Here is a 19,454-nt window from a genome sequence, read left to right as displayed (position 1 = left end):
CTGGCTTCGCTCTTTCAAAGGAAAATAACGGCACGCGAATACAATGAGAGTCCACACTTCTTTGCACTTCTTCATTTCAGTTTGTTTGACGTGTGCATAGAGTGACTGTGTTATGTCTTGTTGCTAAAACGATATATTAGAAGATTAAGTTAACTAAGCAATTATTTATTTTTAGTGATAGTTTCATAATTATTTTTAAAAGTGGTGACTCAGATATTTTTATTAACAACGAGGAATGTATTCTATAAAGGATATAGTGTGTAGCGTGTTTTAGACACCATTTTCGCGATGGACTGAAGATGATGAAAGATATGTATTGTTAGCGGGGAAACCACCGGCGTGGCTCAGTCGATTAAGGCGCTTGCCTGCCGGTCTGAAGTTGCGCTCGGGCGCGGGTTCGATCCCCGCTTGGGCTGATTACCTGGTTGGGTTTTTTCGAGGTTTTCCCCAACTGTAAGGTGAAAGTCAGGTAATCTGTGGCGAATCTCGGCCTCATCTCGCCAAATACTATCTCGCTATCACCAATCTCATCGACGCTAAATAACCTCGCAGTTGATACAGCGTCGTTAAATAGCCGACTAAAATAAAAAAAATTGTTAGCGGGGAAACTAACACTTGTTACTAATATATCGGCAAAGAAGTTGAAAAGGAAAGGTGTAAGATCTTATACCAAACATTTTAAAAGTGCGTGGTACAGTGAAGATCAGTGGCTGTGCAGTAGTTCTTATTTGGAAAAATTGTTTTGTTGGTCCTGTTTGTTAGTTGGAATAAAAGAAATCAGCATGGAACTCGGATGGATTTTGTGAAAACAGATTAAGTTTTTGTCAGTTTTTTTGAAAAGGCCAAAGAAAGGGCTGAATTTTCAGGGCGGAAATATGTTAAGCTGTCAGAAGGTGAACTTCTTCAGAAGTACAAACAATTATTTTTTTAATAAGTTACTTTTCGTCGTATTTATGCAAGTTAACACTAGATATCAAGATATTGAACAGCTTCAGTTTTGCTCTTTTGCCAATACTTCAAAAATTTGTTCAGTATTCTAATATTTTTCCTTCTAATGCTCTTGCCGCTCTACAAAAGACTTTCCAAATTTGTTCAAAGTAAGTCGTTTGAAAACAGAACTAGAGCTTCTCTATGCAGATCATGAGTACCAGAACATTTCCCCTGATACAAACACTAAAACTTGTAAGAGAAAACAAAGGCGTATTGAAGAAACCTATAGGCTCTTTTCCCTTATTGTGACATTACAGTCAACAAGCGTTGCAGTGGAGCCAAGTTTTTATGTTTTTTTGTGCACTCAACCGCATAAAGACAAATCTTCGCAATTCAATGGCACAAGGGAGATTAACATCATTGGCGTGCATCTCCATTCACAAGGACTTGCTACATGATCTGATTGAGAAGTAGCCATTTCATGACATCAGTGACAATTCTCCTTCCGTAGAGACAGACGAATCGACTTAATCTACAAAAAATAGGTAAGTCGTACATCATGTCCGTTAATAAAAGAGCTTCACCAACTTTTGAGGTTGCGAACCGCCACTGTAGGAAACTACATGGCTACTAAACTAAGTCTGAAATAATTGAGTTATTGTAACTCTACTTGATTTATTCTATATTTACAAAATGTACAAGGTTACTTACAGGGTATATCATTCTCCTCTACCGACGCCATCTTCTGTGCGAATCGATTCGACGTAGGCTAGGTTGTCTGACAATCTCCACCAACTAACCAACTGACCGCCACGTCTCCTCTCCAACACTTTTTATGTTTCGATACCCGTTTCCCGCCCGGGGTACCGACCACGCCATCCACCAAGTGGGATGGTCTTAAAAAACACTTTTGATTTCACGTACTTACAAATATCGTCTTAATCAATCATTTCTTACATTTAATTTTGATTTAGTGCATTATAGTGACAAGTCGCTATAATGAAATTACGCACAAGAAAAGAGTCCGAACAATGCGTGATATAATTTGACCAATTAGAATGCATGCTTTATACTACTGGACCAATGGGATTGGGCCAGCAACGATCTGAAGCGTAAGAATACTTTCGTTGTAGGCAGTGATTTTGCCACACGCCCGACAAGACTGTCTATACCGCTGGCTAAGCAGCTCAAGGCCGTGTATTCCGGTGAATTTAATACTGCACAGGAAATCATGCTACAGGGCGTTCTTTAGCCCTGGGGCATAAGAATATGATTGTGAATAATTGATGGCGAAGGGAGTCTGAGGTCCAATACCGAAAGTTATCCAGCAATTCTTCTTCAATTGGTTGAGGGAAAACTTTGAAAGAAAACCCCAAGCTGCTATCTTGCCCAACCGCAACTTGAACTCGGGTCGCTCGTTTCACGGTCAGACATGCTAATCGTTGCTAATAGAGAAAGGTGTGTGATATTTAATTGTATTATTTTTTATATCAATATATTAAAAATTTAAAAGAGAAATTACGCGAGGTATTGTCTTAAATTGTAAAATACGCTAGCCCTATAAGTCAGAGAAAGACAACAAGGTTTGGTTATTGAAATATAAACATTTTGACAATATTTACAAAAAAATAAAAATTAAGATATGATATTGCAGAAGTAATCAAGAAAAATGAATGACCAAGCACTTCAGACATTATAAAACGGAACATTTTCCTTTTCTATGACACTATAAAAAAACACAGGAGTGAAATCTATTTGAGTAGCTATTGAACTACTTACCACAGATAAAAAAGAAAAGGAGACCTTTCAATGAAGACAGAAGTGGCGAAAGCAGTCACTGTCTACAGAAATAGACATAGAAAATTGATTCCTTGAAAAGAATGTAGGTGAGACACTAAAAAAGAAGATTTATGGAAAGTGATTGTATATCGTATTAAGAATTGAATTTCTCTAAATAATTTTGTAATGTGTCTCAAAGTACACTTCGAAGTTAAAAAATGCTTAATTTAATTTTAGATTGTGTACTTCAAAACAAAGGAATGTAAAGAGCCTTCTGATTACATTTCATATGTTTTGAAGCTTGTTTGTCTCTTTCAACCATCATTCTTTGTATTTCCATGCACTGAAGAGTTGTATCAAATGGGGGCAATTAGCTTTGAACATGGACGCAAAGAATTCTCTCTAACCTTTTGACTCGTTAACAATTTTCTTTAACTGTCGCAACTTCACGAAATTCTGTAAAAGGAAGTCTAGAGACGTGTACGCAATGACAGATTTCAGGAATGTTAATTTCTATTTGGATCTTCCCGTCGTCTGCTGCTCTTATTCCTGAACTGGATAGTGAGGACTGGGGTTGGAGGACGACACAAGCTGACGAGCATCGACACCCCTCATTTGACCTCATTACGCCATATTAAATTTCTACGTTAGTAAGAAATGTTCGGAAAATTTTCCTTTAAGTTTCAATTTACATCACATGGTCCCCAGGTTTACATTTCGGAGATATCCATGCTAAGGATGTTACAGTTATTAGTAGAGTTTGGTCATCGAGTGAAGAAAACAACTTAGCTGTGCTATGAGTATAGATGATAGCACATGCACGCGACACGTTCGGTATAGCCAGCGCAAAGTTAGTAGAAAAAAAAAGTTCTGATGCTAACATAAGTTTCTTTTATTAGTCTTAATGAAACTTTTCATTGCCGACCTGTGTAGGAAACATAAACCGACAACCATAGGCGGAGTTATGGGGGACATGGGGGGGCCCAAACTTGGTTGAACTATTTTTTTTTCTATTAACGTTAGAAAATATTGAATTCAAAAGGTTTTTCTTACTTTTGTTTATGATTAAGTTTCTGTGCTTAAATTGACGAATTAATTCTCCAGACCATATGTCTGGACTATAATATTTATTTTAAATTTCTGAATGTATAAGAATTTCTATACCTCATTTGAGGAATGGAAGAACTATAATGTTTTTTTGTAACAGCCTGTACTGATGTGTTAGAACTCTGCAGGTGTTCAAGCAGCCACTTGGAGAAATATGAATAACATTCTGCACAACAATGCAGTAAAAATAAAAGTGATCCCGGTATAATGTGTAACTTAAAGACGAGATTAAGTAAAATAATTAGAATTTACATTATTTTCATAAGATAATCTTGCTTTTTTAAATAAACAGATAAAGTAAATGTAAAATTGCCCCACCGCTATGAAGTAATGGTTAGCACATCTGGTTATAAAACGAGCGGGCCCAGGTTCAAATCCTAGTTTGGTACAAGTTATTTGGTTGGGGTTTTTCCTCAGCCAATTGAAGTATAATTGCTGGGTAATTTTCAGCGTTGGACCTCGGACTCGTTTCGCCATCATTAATTCACATATCATCATCCATACAATAGCCTGGGTTAAGTTCACGCTGCGGCGTGCTGTACTTGTGCAAGAGCGCGGCGTTTCGGCTAGAAGTGGTAACCACAATAATCCTCAGGCTGCAGTGCAAGCCTTCGAGTCCCTTCTCTGTACAAGAGGAGAAAAAAGTAAAATTGTCTGTATACTCGTGTTTTGTTACAATTTTACTTTATTTTACAATATCTCTATTAAATGATCATATTCCGATATACTGTACCAAGGTCAAGCTATAACGGAGGAGGAGATGATGTCCCCCATAATCTCGTTATATCGGGATTCTATAGTTTTTGTTTTGCCCCTCCCCCCAAAGAAACGGTTCTCTCTCCGCCTATTCCCAAGACTCACACTACAATACCTCATTCGGTTACAATATTAATAATGATTTTCTGCCAGAAAAAGGTGCGAACAAAAAGAATCCAGAAATAACATTTCTAACGTTTTCTTAAAGCAATAGTGTAGAGTCCGTATTTTTATCTAATATTATTGCACATACTATATTAACTACGTCAACTTTTGTTTTCCTTCTTCTTCTTCCCTTCAAGTATTAGGCCAAATGGCCTGTTACGATTTCACAGTTGAATTTTCAATCCAGCGCTTCTTTGGAAGACCGAGAGATCTCTTCCCGTTTGGACGATAGTGGAGCAATGACTTTTGGGATTGTATCTCTACGCATGCGATGCAGATGATTTACCCAGTTGTTCAGATAATGTTTTACGTGATTAATTGCAGGTTCTAGTTGTAATTCTTCCATTAGGTACATCTTCATTGCGTTCGTGATCCCATTTCGTATATCCCGCTGTATATCTCATAAATTTAATTTCATTAGCCGTTATTCTCCTTTCGTCTTTCTTTCTCAATGTCCATGCCTCACTGCCGTAACAAAGTACAGGTCTCGCCAAGGTCTTGTAAAGACGAATTCGAGTACGCCTTTGTACTAGGGAAGGTTTCATAATGTTGTTAATTATTCCCATTGTTTTGATGTATTTAGAAATTTTCTGTGAAATGTATACTAAATTGTTTTTAAATACACGTAATGCTTTCATGTACATAACTTACGAGTCAGTTTTTAAGCTTTAGCTTATTATCCGAATTTATTCTTACCCGAAATGGGGTCAGCTACTTTTATTGCGGATAGCAGAAGTTAGACTGCACTTTTGATGGAAATCAATAATATAAAAATAGACGCGGTAATTGTATGTCAGCAAACATGGCACACAAAAGTATTAAATATCAGCGGATGTCCTGTTCTGCTTTCATCGTTTGTTAACACAGGTACGTACATGCATCGGTTTTTAATCAAGTCACATTAGCACGTTGCTGCACCCTCTCTCACATTAAACACTATTGACACATGTCAAATGAGATGCCCTTCACTTACTGTGTTCATTGTCATTTAATTCTCCAATTACTAAGAGTATGATGTTAATCTGACAATAGGGCTTCCTTCCTGTACCACAAATGGAGTCGTGTTTAGGCGTGTAACAATCTGTTATTCCGATATTCGGGGAATTTAGGAATGTAATTTAAGGTCCAGCTACAATTACTGGACTGATTACATTTTAAATTATACACGGTGATTCATAAGTCACTATACAAACTTCCTGGGTGTAATGTAGAGGTAGAAACAAGAATGAAATATTATATAGCGCTTTTCCTGAACTTGCTTTATTTCAGAATTATGACGCAAAATGTATTAAAAACATGGTAGACTAAGTTAATCGGACCGCATGTTTACCACCGCGCCTGACTGGCCAAGTGTACCGACAGTTTTTGGAACATGAAATGGTGTTCTGCTTCATGAAGATGTTCCACTCGCTACACGAACCACCTTATATTTTATGCACGATGTTGCCCCTGTTTATTTTTTAGTCGTGAGGCAAGGGCGTATCTCAATGTTGCATATCCCGATAAGTGGATAGGTCGTGCAGGACCAGTTGCTTGGCCAGCCTGATCACCAGATCTTAACCCTCTGGATTTCTATCTTCGGAGCCGTCTCAGGGCCCTCGTTTATGATCTGAGTTAATATCTGCTCCTGGTAAAGTCTTCGCATTTTGTAAGCAATTTAGGAATTTTTGCTGTACCAGTATGTAATCTATCTGGGATTTGTATTCGTCCCTTGGGCATGTTCATGTGTATCTTCTTCGTTTATGTTGTTGTAATAATGTATTTCCAACAATCATTGCATTTCTTTTACAGAAATTTACCAAAAATTCTCCTTTGTCATTTCTTATTCCCAATACATATTTTCCAATTGTTCTTCCCTCTTGACCTTCTTCAACTGTGTTGCAGACGCCCATTAGGATTACGCATGCTCCCTTCTTCTCCTTCTCAACTATCTCTTCTATCTTGTCATAGCTTTCTTCCACTTCCTCGTCTGATAATCCACTGTGTGGCATATAAACCTGCACTAGCATTAAGTCCATTTTCTTCCCTTGCAGCATCACCATTATCAGACGGTCATCTACATAACGCACTGATATCGCTTTATCTTTCACATATGGTCCCAGTAATACACCAACACCATGACTTTCTTTGCACTCATTTGAATAAAACAATCCAAATTCATCACTCACCAACTCATCACTATTTTTCCACCTCACTTCTGATATTCCCATCACATCCATTCTTTTTCTTTTCATTTCTTCCTTCAAGTTTTCCAATTCACCTGCTTGCAGAAGAGTCCTTACATTCCACGTTCCATTCCACAATCTTCTTTTCTTCTCTCTGTTGGGTTGGGTTGCTCCATAATGTGTCCTTCCTCAGCATCCCCCTCTCAAAATAGTTATTGTACAGTTTTAAATAATATTTATTCATGTGTGTATTTGTTTGTGGTCATTTGTATGTAAGTAACTTATGAAATACATCTTAGTAAGTTATATAATCATGATATTAGTAATAATAAACGTATCGAATGTCTTAGAAATCACACTTCTTTAGGGTTATATTGTTAAATATCAACGCTTTCAGAACTCTCTCTAGTATTCATTGTGCCAAAGAGACAACAGAGAAAATCGAGGTCGCAGGTTTTTCTTTGAAACTGTAATGATATTTATCTTTCTTCTTCCATTGTTCCTTTCAGGTGAGGTTCCACGCTATGATTTTTCAATCAGAATACAGGAAACAAGACAAGAACCAACCTTGGCTGGCATTTCAATAGCTTCACACTAATGACGTCTTCTTTTGGGTAAGTTCGAACTTCGTTCAGTTTATTTTAATGATCTTGGAACTAGCAAGAATATCACAGAGTCAGACTTGCCTTTCAATTGTCTACATTGAAATAAATAATGCTTACGTGTTCTTTCAATACAATGCTTCACTTTATTTGTATGTTACTTACTAGGCTGATACTATGCCGGCAAATGATACCCTTAAGGCAATGGTCATAACGCATTCGTATTTAGTTAGTTTTTTTGCATTGACATAAAACACTGCTGATAACGGTGGAATAAGGAAATGTATTGAATTAAGTGGCAGTGTTGCCAGACTAGCAATACTAAAATCCACCCACATAACAAACAAATTACATGCAATTCCATACGTGATTTTAGAATACATTTTTTGTACACTATAATCATGCACAATATGTAGATGTGTCAATTAATGTACTGTACTTACATAGCTTTCTGCATTCAACGTTGCTCTAATACTAGAAAGACGGAGGGATCATTTTGACACCTTTTCCATATTTATGAACACATTACTCCGATGCTACATGTCATATCCAATTGTGGTTTTATGACATTTCTTAATTTTACCGAGATATTGGTCGCCTTTAAATCAGGACATTGAAACTTTTATAGAAGTGGAGATATTAAAAGGAATACCTATGGTCCATCCCAGGAATCTGTGAAGTAGAAAGACGAAATAAGACTGTGCGCAAGTGGTATGTCAGAGGGTAGGACCAATGACCGCTCTAGGGGGAGGCATTGGTTGAACGAAACTACCAATCCCTTGCAGAGAGGAGATCATTTCTATCTGAACTCTCTACTACGAGCATCTTACCCCTTAGCGGCCTCGAGTTGATGCTGCCTGCAATACACTCCGGCACAGATAGACTCCGTCACCACATGCACCAAGTCACTCTAGAGATTCTTGGGACGGACCATAGAAAGACTGAGGGATCAAATTTATACCCCTCGATTATGAGTACCCGCAGCAGCCCGAGGACTAGTCTGAAGCTTACAAGTGACACCAATAATGCATAACTCGTGAGGAAAATAAGCCAGGAGATAATGGGGTAGGGTGGTCAGTTCCTTTCTCCCTTCATTGCATACAGCGCTGACATTATAGTACACTAATCACATTTGAGACTTAATTATCAGTAATGAGGTATAATATTATTCAATTAGTGACTAGTTTTGAACTAAATCCTATGCTTTCATACATAAAATACATAAAATCAGAAAATTGCTGTGTTTGAGAATCATGGCCTAGCGGCACATTCGCAAACACGCCGCCGATACCACCCAAAATTAGCCGCTTTGAAGACTTTGAGAATGTTCCAAAGCAAAATAAAATTCCTAAGTACCACTATATTTTTTTAGTGACTGTACTTCAATGGTTGAGAATAGTTCTTACAACTGTTGGTAAAAAAATATTATTAGCGAAAATATTATTTACTAAAGGACAACTTTAATCCATAACACTATAATATTTAGAATCTTACTGTTTTGTGCTATCTATTGTATTTTTATACTGACTGTAGTACGTCTCTTGTGAAGAGCCATAATTATGTTCCTTAAAAATATATTGTTAACGCATTACATTACATATTACACAACCAAATCATTTTTCCGGGCATATTAAGGCAATATAAAATAAGGGGTCGAAATAACCCCTTCAGTCTTTATAGGTATGTCGTCATATACAGTCTTCCTAGAGTTAATGTCCTTCCGTATTCACACTTTGTTATCGCTACAGTTATTCAACAAATATGCTTACTTTATTTGCATAAATTTTGTTTTTTATAGTACTTGAACTTATATATGTATTATGCATATGTATTACTCATTTATTTATTTATATTCAGTATTATTTGTAGATATATTAAGCGATTAAATCTTAGATAATATAAAAAAACATTTGTTACGTCTCGTACATGGAGCAGATTAGAGAGACGGAAAAAACCTGACAAGCGACTAAGGTTATCGTTACTTTCTCACAGAACCTCTCAACATACCCATAGTAGTAGACATTTGTTCTCCTAGTCGAAACCATCCCCCTCAAGTTCATTGTCAGGTACCGTCTGAGTCTGTTAGCGTTGTATAGTATTTTCTGGTCAATCAGAACTTTAAAAAACCAAAGAGAATGTCTACAAACAAAGGGTCAGAAGCCTTCAAATACAGTAAACAGCGGTGACCAAAACTCGAGCTGCAGTGATTACATGCGACAGAAAGGAGACGGAGGAAAGGTACTTGGCATGAAAACTGCAACCAGTGGTGGTTCCTGTACTAACATCTTGATCAATCCCGCGGATAAAAATCTCAAGCTTTGCTGTATCAATAATGTCACTGCTGTCATCAAGAGCCAGTGAATAATATACGATTTTTCTTGCTTCTTTTTTTAACCTTCATTTTGACTATAATCAGGAATTTTCTAAATTCTTCTCTCGATACTTGGTCGAGAAATTCGAAGTTTTTATAAATTAAAAACTTCTTATGAACAATTTATTTAAGCTATTTTAATCATTAGGCCTACTTTTTTATTTAGAAATTCTGTTCTATTAAATAGCTTTAGTGTACGAGATGTTTCAAACCTCATTAGGTAGCTGACTTCTTTAGATTTATTTATGTCATCTTTCTCTTCCTGGCTATGATTTAAGGCATGTCAATTCCTGGCATTTTTCAGTTCGTTGGCACATAATATTGAATCACTTATTCTACAATATTATTATTAAATGAATAATAAATATTTACCCTCATCTAAAGATTATGAGGATTAAAATTGAAGTAAAACCAAATAATTTTTATCCTTTTAGGGAGAAGATCTAAAAATATCGATATTCATGCACGTACAGAAGAATTATAGAAACACATACTTAGTGGTCAGTAGTAGTAGTAATAATAATAATAATAATAATAATAATAATAATAATACATTATTCAGCGTGGCAATTACGCTAATGTTTCTATATACTCCTAATTGAACCGTTGAGCAAAGTAAACATATTACATTTTGTCCGACAGAACAACAAAAAATGCTCCTTATCATTCTTTACGAAACCACCCCTTAGTGCTTGTAGAGAAAGAATTTGTAGAGCGACATGATACCGCAACTGGTTGCCTTCAGTACGTGAATGAAACGCACAGCAATGTACAGGAAAGTCCTCGTACCTGTTTGAATGTCTGTGATTACACGATGTAATCACGACACCCGCTTTGATCACCGCTGCAGTAGAATGACAAAACCCAAGCAAGATTAAGCGCGGCTTAGATAATTCACCCACGGATATTCTAGAGTAGACTGTACTGGAATTATATGCGCATTAATTTTTTTTAACTAACTAAAAATTCAGTAAGCCTAGGTGTGAGAATTTCACACAGCCAATCATTCCACACAACATTCCACACAGCAATAAAAATTCCACACATTTTGTGGAATTCCATACAGTTGGGCAACACTGTTAAGTGGAGACGGTCACAATAGACCAACAGAGCCATGCTGCATTGACGTACACAGACATGTTTTACAGACTGCGGTAAAAAACAAATTATATTGAATTTTGAATTTGTTATTTTTTTTCGGGCTTGTACGTCAGTCTGTACTGTAATGCGATGCTAACTAAGCCTTCATCACTGTCTTGGTTTCGTTTCTTTAATGAAATGGTTGATAATGAGAAACTGAATTCTTTTGGTAACAGAACATCTGGTATCTCTTCTAAAATGCTGGCAACATTTAAGTGTTTGTTCCATCAGTCTCTGAAACTGAGTATGAAACTCGCCATATTCCTTTCTTTCTTAAAAAATTCTGCTCACTCAATCGCTTCTATCTGTCGTTCTCTAGTAACAATATTTTCAATATTCCAACGGAGAGCTTTCTATCTACAACAGGAGGACTGGCAGCAAAAGGATACAGCTCCAATTTTACTACATTTGGCAAAGTAGAAAAAAACTGTTTAAAAATCTTCAATTGAACTTCAATTCAAAATATTTTAGCCACTTATTGTCCTTTATTAATACATTATTTAGCATTGTTCACAAGTAAAAATACATTTTTAATAGATAAGAATTTTTTTTTTAAATTTTGGAGCTTACTCACTCTGCACCAAATTATGTATAAATTTTCCTTGGGCGAATAAAATTTAAAAAAAATTCGAGCACCTTGTGAAACATTTTTCCAATTCCATCCATATTTATCAACAGTAATCTCGCTAGAGGTTTTGATTTTCTCTAGTTAAATCAAAACTCGAGTGGGATTTAATTGACTATTACACGATTAGAAGAAAGTATATAAAGATTAGAAGTAACGAAGTACTCCAATACAATAAAATATCAATTGACTTACAAAAATACAACTGTCTTCAAATGCATTATTGTACCATCTCAACATTACAAATATTACGCTAGATGGCAGTAGTGTGTTATGATTAGCTGTTTTCTTGTCAGTTGTGCCAACTATGGAATCTTCATTGAACTCTGTGGACGGTTACTAGTCAAGAAGGATTTGTTTATTCAGTTTCATTTTTGTTAAAACAGTTGCATTCCACTTCAATTATTCGGATCCCACTAATCAACATCACTTTACAGATGATTTTCAATAAATCTTAGTATTAAACAATCTCTGATACGTGACTATTCATAATATCATATAGCAGAAGCTATAACATAACCTAAATAATATAAACAAGTGTTAGAAAAGTTTTAATTAGGGATGATGTAATAAACAAGAAAAGTTTTAATTAACGATGGTGAAGTAAAAAATAAACATGAATAATTTTATAAGGAACAATTACTGAAAGTACAATTTTCAAATTTGAATTTTTTAATGGTTGGTGGTTCAGTTGATGTTATGTTGGACGTGTGCGTAAAAGAAGTGGAACTCGTTGATATACATGGTGTATTCCTCAACTTATTCAGGATTTCAGAGTGGTGCTATTCATTTATTTGTAAATAGGATTTCAGGGAAGATGCATAGCTACGACCAGTGATCTTTATTAATTCTTGTTCTTGAATGCCAATGAGAGTCATATTTGACACTGCTTTGCATCGACTGTTTTCTTTATGTCCAGACCAGTGCAGTGTGAAATGTTGGCAAATAAAGAAATAAATGCTAGGGTAGTGATAAAAATAAACAAATGCTAGGGACGCGATAAAATTGTGCGATAAGCAGCCATGATTGGTTGAAAGACGCCCTTTCGTACCGTTTTATTGCAAAAGTAGTATGACGTAGTAAAAGTGTAATAGTCTCCTAAAATTTCACCTCAAATTAAAGGGAATTGAACTCAGGATTCTGGCCTGGAAGAAGACTCTCTAGTCATTGTAAGATTACATTTGAGTAATGTACAAGAAAAACGATCTTCATTAGGGGGACAATATATGTTTTTAATGTTATTGAAGTCATCTTTGAATATATTCAAAATTGTTCAGAAAGATCAAAGTTCCACTAAAATCAAATTCGGCGGTAATATACAATCCATTTCTGAATTCATTTTTAATGTTTCATTTCTTCCAATATTTCTGATGAAATTTTCTTCGCTGTGCGTAACAGTAATTAATTTACTAATTATCTACAAATCCAATTAGACATGGTACACTTCAATTGGGCAATGTCTTTCATTACGAATATTAAATATCACTGTGCAAATTCTATAATCAGAATATTGAAATCTATCTCATCGTTATTTGTTTACTGCTACAGAAGGAGAACATTAAGATTACATTTGAGTAATGTACAAGAAAAACGATCTTCATTAGGGGGACAATATATGTTTTTAATGTTATTGAAGTCATCTTTGAATATATTCAAAATTGTTCAGAAAGATCAAAGTTCCACTAAAATCAACTTCGGCGGTAATATACAATCCATTTCTGAATTCATTTTTAATGTTTCATTTCTTCCAATATTTCTGATGAAATTTTCTTCGCTGTGCGTAACAGTAATTAATTTACTAATTACCTACAAATCCAATTAGACGTGGTACACTTCAATTGGGCAATGTCTTTCATTACGAATATTAAATATCACTGTGCAAATTCTATAATCAGAATATTGAAATCTATCTCATCGTTATTTGTTTACTGCTACAGAAGGAGAACATCGTTTGACTTAAAATGACATTGGGATACTCGGCACACTCTTCAGAGGAACACTAAATTATATCTGAAAAATGAAGTCAAAAAGAAAATAATGAAAGGAGCGAAAAGTTGTTTGAGTTCACAGTACTAAAAGTTATTTGCTAGGGTATAAAAAGTGTTCTCAGAAAAAAGAAGACGGGTATAAAATATTTAATTATAACTTAAATTAGTGCGATGTATTAAAGTTTGCTATTTGCTTTCTAAAATATTGAGGTAATAAATGTTAATAATTGAGTATTTAAAGTTCCCCCACTCAACATTTACACTTTGGTTTATTGGTCGCACTTTTCAAGAAATATATTCCACCGTTCTATAAAACGCAGGTGTTTTTTAGTCCACCTCACCCCCTGCAGAAATAAAGAGGCTTATTAGTTACGATAAAACGCCTAGAATTTATAGTAGGCTTCATAGAAACGAGGTATCGCAATGCATTCAACTCTGACATATTAACTACGTTTATCCTTCCTATAGGGATCTGGTAGCCATAGCAACATTGTTTTCGAATCGTGAATGCATTCAATTTTCATTTTAATAAACCGGTAATTAGTAATCGCTATTGTTTTTTTAAACTAAACATGGTAATAAAATCATGAAGCCAGACATTGATTTAAGCGTCATTATGAATTGGTAACATTGTTTGGTTGTAATTTGAAAAAAAAAAATGTATTGAAAGTACGTTGTACACCGTGTATGAAAAAGATGGACCCAATTTCGAAGCACTATCACTGCAGCCGCGAAACGCCAGTCAATTATATGCATATCACTTGAAACTGCACGTCATAGAGTTTCTAATGACCAATGCTAGATGTGTCTTTCAACAGAATAATAGCAGACACCGAAACGCAACAATAACCGCTAAATTTACTGACTGCAGTTACACAGAAATTTTCATTGCACTGAGACTAATCTTTTTTAGTGAATACAAGTAAACGTCTTCTGTGCTGTTTCTGCAAGAAAGTTGTACGGTCCTTTCTTTTTCGAGGAAAACACAGTTAATGGACAAACCTACTTCTAAATGCTGAAAAAACAAGCCTTCTCACAACTTCAAGAAGAATCCAATGACCTCATTTTCCAGCAAGACGGAGCACCATCACATTGGCACCGGCACGATCTATAGTTTCTAAATTGCATAGGCCTACTGCCTCAACATTATATTTGTATGAATCACAAAAATATTGTATTGCACAAAAAATTAAAAATCTTGTACATAAAATTAGCTCAGTATTTATGCGAGTGACATAGGCCTACAGGAAGCATATTACATTCTGGTCACTTTCCTTCGCACGTGTGAATTTTTTTTATCCACATGTTCCAATGCTGAGTTACAATACTATACAGTATGTTGAGTATTTGCTTTACATGTTGTAGGAAGTTCTATTCGTAGTTGTATGTACTATGTAAATTGTTTGCCAAATTATAAGTATTCAAATGGATTTTTCCGCTTCTAGACTATCATTTTTCATTATATATTGTTCATCTGAAAATTAAGCGTGTGTTGTGTTTTTGTGTGTGCGTGTGTTCTTGTGTGTGCGTGTGTTCTTGTGTGTGCGTGGGTTCTTGTGTGTGCGTGGGTTCTTGTGTGCGCGTGTGTTCTTGTGTGTGTGTGTGTGTGTGCGTGTGTTCTTGTGTGTGTGTGTTCTTGTGTGTGTGTGTTCTTGTGTGTGTGCGTGTGTTCTTGTGTGTGTGTGCGTGTGTTCTTGTGTGTGCGCGTGTGTTCTTGTGTGTGCGCGTGTGTTCTTGTGTGTGTGCGCGTGTGTTCTTGTGTGTGTGCGCGTGTGTTCTTGTGTGTGTGTGCGTGTGTTCTTGTGTTTGTGTGTGCGCGTGTGTTCTTGTGTGAGTGTGTGTGTGCGTGTGTTCTTGTGTGAGTGTGTGTGCGTGCGTGTGTTCTTGTGTGAGTGTGTGTGCGTGTGTTCTTGTGTTTGTGTGCGTGCGTGTGTTCTTGTGTTTGTGTGCGTGCGTGTGTTCTTGTGTTTGTGTGCGTGCGTGTGTTCTTGTGTTTGTGTGCGTGCGTGTGTTCTTGTGTGTGCGTGCGTGTGTTCTTGTGTTTGTGTGCGTGCGTGTGTTCTTGTGTGTGCGTGTGCGTGCGTGTGTTCTTGTGTGTGCGTGTGCGTGCGTGTGTTCTTGTGTGTGTGTGTGTGTGTGCGCGCACGTGTGTTCGTGTGTGTGTGTGTTCTTGTGTCTGTGCCTGTGTTCTTGTGTCTGTGCCTGTGTTCTTGTGTCTGTGCGTGTGTTCTTGTGTCTGTGCGTGTGTTCTTGTGTCTGTGCGTGTGTTCTTGTGTCTGTGCGTGTGTTCTTGTGTCTGTGCGTGTATTCTTGTGTGTGTGTGTGTGTGCGCGCGTGTGTTCTTGTGTCTGTGCCTGTGTTCTTGTGTCTGTGCCTGTGTTCTTGTGTGAGTGTGTGTGCGTGCATGTGTTCTTGTGTGTGTGTGTGCGCGCGCGCGTATTCTTGTGTGTGCGTGTGTTCTTGTCTGTGCGTGTGTTCTTGTGTGAGTGTGTGCGTGCGTGTGTTCTTGTATGAGTGTGTGTGCGTGCGTTCTTGTGTGAGTGTGTGCGCGTGCGTGTATTCTTGTGTGAGTGAGTGTGCGTGCGTGTGTTCTTGTGTGAGTGTGCGTGCGTGTGTTCTTGTGTGAGTGTGTGTGCGTGCGTGTGTTCTTGTGTGTGCGTGCGTGTGTTCTTGTATGTGCGCGTGTGTTCTTGTGTGTGTGTGCGTGCGTGTGTTCTTGTGTGCGTGTGTTCTTGTATGCGTGTGTGTGCGTGTGTTCTTGTATGCGTGTGTGTGCGTGTGTTCTTGTATGCGTGTGTGTGCGTGTGTTCTTACGTGTGTGTGCGTGTGTTCTTGTGTGTTTTGTGTTTTTTGTGTGGATGGGTGTGAGTGTTTGTGTGTGTATATTAGTGCTTGTTTGTGTGAGTGCGTGTGCGTGAGTGTGTTGAAAGCAGTTGTTTTTTTATTAAAGACCCATTATTTTTATTGGAACTGTATTATGTATTGTAGTGGCAAAAAAAAAACCGGACCGACCCTTGTAGCTGATACAAAAGAATCCTGTGCTGTGTATTGTGTCAAACTGTGGTAATTTCAATATGTATAGTGAAGCCACAGGTATGTACTGCTATTTAATGTAAAAATACGCAGTTATCTTCGCCGAATAGAGGTAGAAATGTAATATTGATGCCAGATGAAAATAAAACACTCAAAGTTTTTTCGTCTGTAAGTTTGAGGCACTGAAGGAAACAAAAGACGGTAAGAATCGAACAAATGCAATAAATTTTACTGTTACAATTAATTATACAAGATGGATGTGTTTTTTGACTAGCGAAATTTGAATCTGTGACTCTGGAATCAGCTACAAGGATCGGTCCGGTTTTTTTTGTCACTACTGTACATCAGTTCAGAGTGAATTTATTGGCAGTTACAGAATACGAATGAACTAGCGAATGCAATAATTCAGTAGAAATCAACGCCCTCCTTTTTCTCTCTTCTTTCCTTCCACATAGTTTTTTCTCACTTTCCTCTTTCACTTCTGCCTCTCTTAATTCTTCATCTCCTACTACTACTTTTTTCACCCTTCTCTTGTTACTTTTCTTTTAAGGTGATGCACTACTGAAAATAGTCGAATTTTGACAAATTTTATCTTTTTTTTTTTCACGCTAAAATTTGTACGGTTTCATGAGAGTTTTATCTCGATGTCTTAATTATAAGTATACTTTTATACAATTGCTAGAAGTTGTGTTAATATAAGAGTTATGTGTAACCAAAACTTTAAATTTAATTTTCTCAAAAAATATATTTCCTAAGTTTTCAACCACAAGTATTCATTTTATTTCTCAGGGGTTGAAGCTATAGTGATGAAACTTGGCATACTTATTAATATCTGTGTTGTGAAATGGAGCATTTGATTGGCTGTATTGAGTATAATTATGTTGCTAGAGAATTATAGGCCTATGTAAAGAAGTATTTGAACATTGAAAAAATTATATATTTTTTCAAATGAACAAATTAGAGTAGGGCATTACTAATGCTTCATTGCACAATATGTAGTGTTACCTTTAAGAAAAAATTACATACAAATAATATATTCTTTAGAAGTAGGATTTTAACTAAGAAAATTTTTTTAAAAGTTTTAATTTTTAGAAAGCGTTTATGATAAGAGATTAAAATTTACAATGTGTGATTATGATATTGATACGCATATTCAGTAAAAATTTCAACTCTTTAGCTAAAAAATTGTCAATTTTAAAATTTCAGTACTACATCGCTACTTCAAATATTTCTCCTCATCAGGAATTCCAAAATTGAGTCTTGTTTCACTCATATCCCAAGCGGCACCACCGCTGATTGTACGGTGGTCGTAGAGTTCATCCAATCGTCCAGTTTGACCTAATGCTTGAGGTCCATACGAATTGAGAGAGAGAGAGAGAGAGAGAGAGACAGAGGCTGAGATGGAGGGTTTGGGGAAATGAATTTAATACCCAACAGGGACACAATGCGTTTACGTTATTCTGAGAACAGCACACACTTCCATATTGTAACCTAATACTACGTTATTTGTTCTGTGTAACCAGACATTCGTCAAATACATGTTGCGATATCCAGAATTCAATAATTAGAACAGGGATTTAGAGACCGATATTATATTGTTTAATCAATTTATGGATTAAAAGGAGAAGAAATAAGTGCAAGTACAGGATGTTATGGAAATGAGGGAAAGTAATCATTTACATAAAGATTAATTTTTGGTACTACAGAATTTGTCTATTATGGTAATAACGTTTATTTTTGTTTTAATAATAGAAATAAACGAACGAAACAAAATATCCTCCACTCATTTCGGCATACGTTGTACAGATTTTACGCATTGTAAAAGTCTGATTTTTAGCATATATAGTGCAGCTTTTAATTTTCCTTAAAGATTCAACGGTTAATAGGCCAATTCCTCTTTCATGTGCGATAATTACCAAGCAACTACATATAAATTATGTAAAAATACTGGGTTTGTATGAACGAATACCCTGACCTTCTAGTAAATAAAGAAAGAAATAAAGAAACAGATAAATAAATGAATGAATGAATAATTGAATAACTGAATAAATAAGCAAATAAATGAATAACTGAATAAATAAGCGAATAAATGAATAACTGAATAAATAAGCGAATAAATGAATAACTGAATAAATAAGCGAATAAATGAATAAATAAATAAATACGCAAATAAATGAATAAATAAGCAAATAAATAAATGAATACATAAGCAAATAAATAAATGAATAAATAAGCAAACAAATAAATAAATAAGCAAATAAATAAGTGATTCAGCAAATAAATAAGTGGTTAAGCAAATAAATAAGTGATTAAGAAAATAAATAAGTGATTAAGAAAATAAACAAGTGATTAAGAAAATAAACAAGTGATTGAGAAAATAAACAAGTGACTGAGAAAATAAACAAGTGACTGAGAAAATAAACAAGTGACTGAGAAAATAAACAAGTGACTGAGAAAATAAACAAGTGATTGAGCAAAGAAACAAGTGATTGAGCAAAGAAACAAGTGATTGAGCAAAGAAACAGGTGATTGAGCAAATAAACAAGTGATTGAGCAAATAAACAAGTGATTGAGCAAATAAACATGTGATTGAGCAAATAAACATGTGATTGAGCAAATAAACACGTGATTGAGCAAATAAACAGGTGATTGAGCAAATAAACAGGTGATTGAGCAAATAAACACGTGATTGAGCAAATAAACACGTGATTGAGCAAATAAACAGGTGATTGAGCAAATAAACACGTGATTGAGCAAATAAACACGTGATTGAGCAAATAAACACGTGATTGA

The 19,454-nt window shown here is 35.8% G+C and overlaps 1 protein-coding gene across 1 annotated transcript in view; it reads right to left on the bottom strand.

Moving 5' to 3' along the window:
* LOC138697712 (neuropeptide F receptor-like) overlaps positions 1 to 19,454 on the bottom strand; it is a 469,909-nt gene that overhangs the window by 78,376 nt on the left and 372,079 nt on the right. The window lies entirely within an intron of this gene.

Source organism: Periplaneta americana, chromosome 4, assembly GCF_040183065.1.
Source record: "Periplaneta americana isolate PAMFEO1 chromosome 4, P.americana_PAMFEO1_priV1, whole genome shotgun sequence".
Classification (NCBI taxonomy): domain Eukaryota; kingdom Metazoa; phylum Arthropoda; class Insecta; order Blattodea; family Blattidae; genus Periplaneta; species Periplaneta americana.
This window is presented reverse-complemented; position numbering and strand designations above follow the sequence as displayed.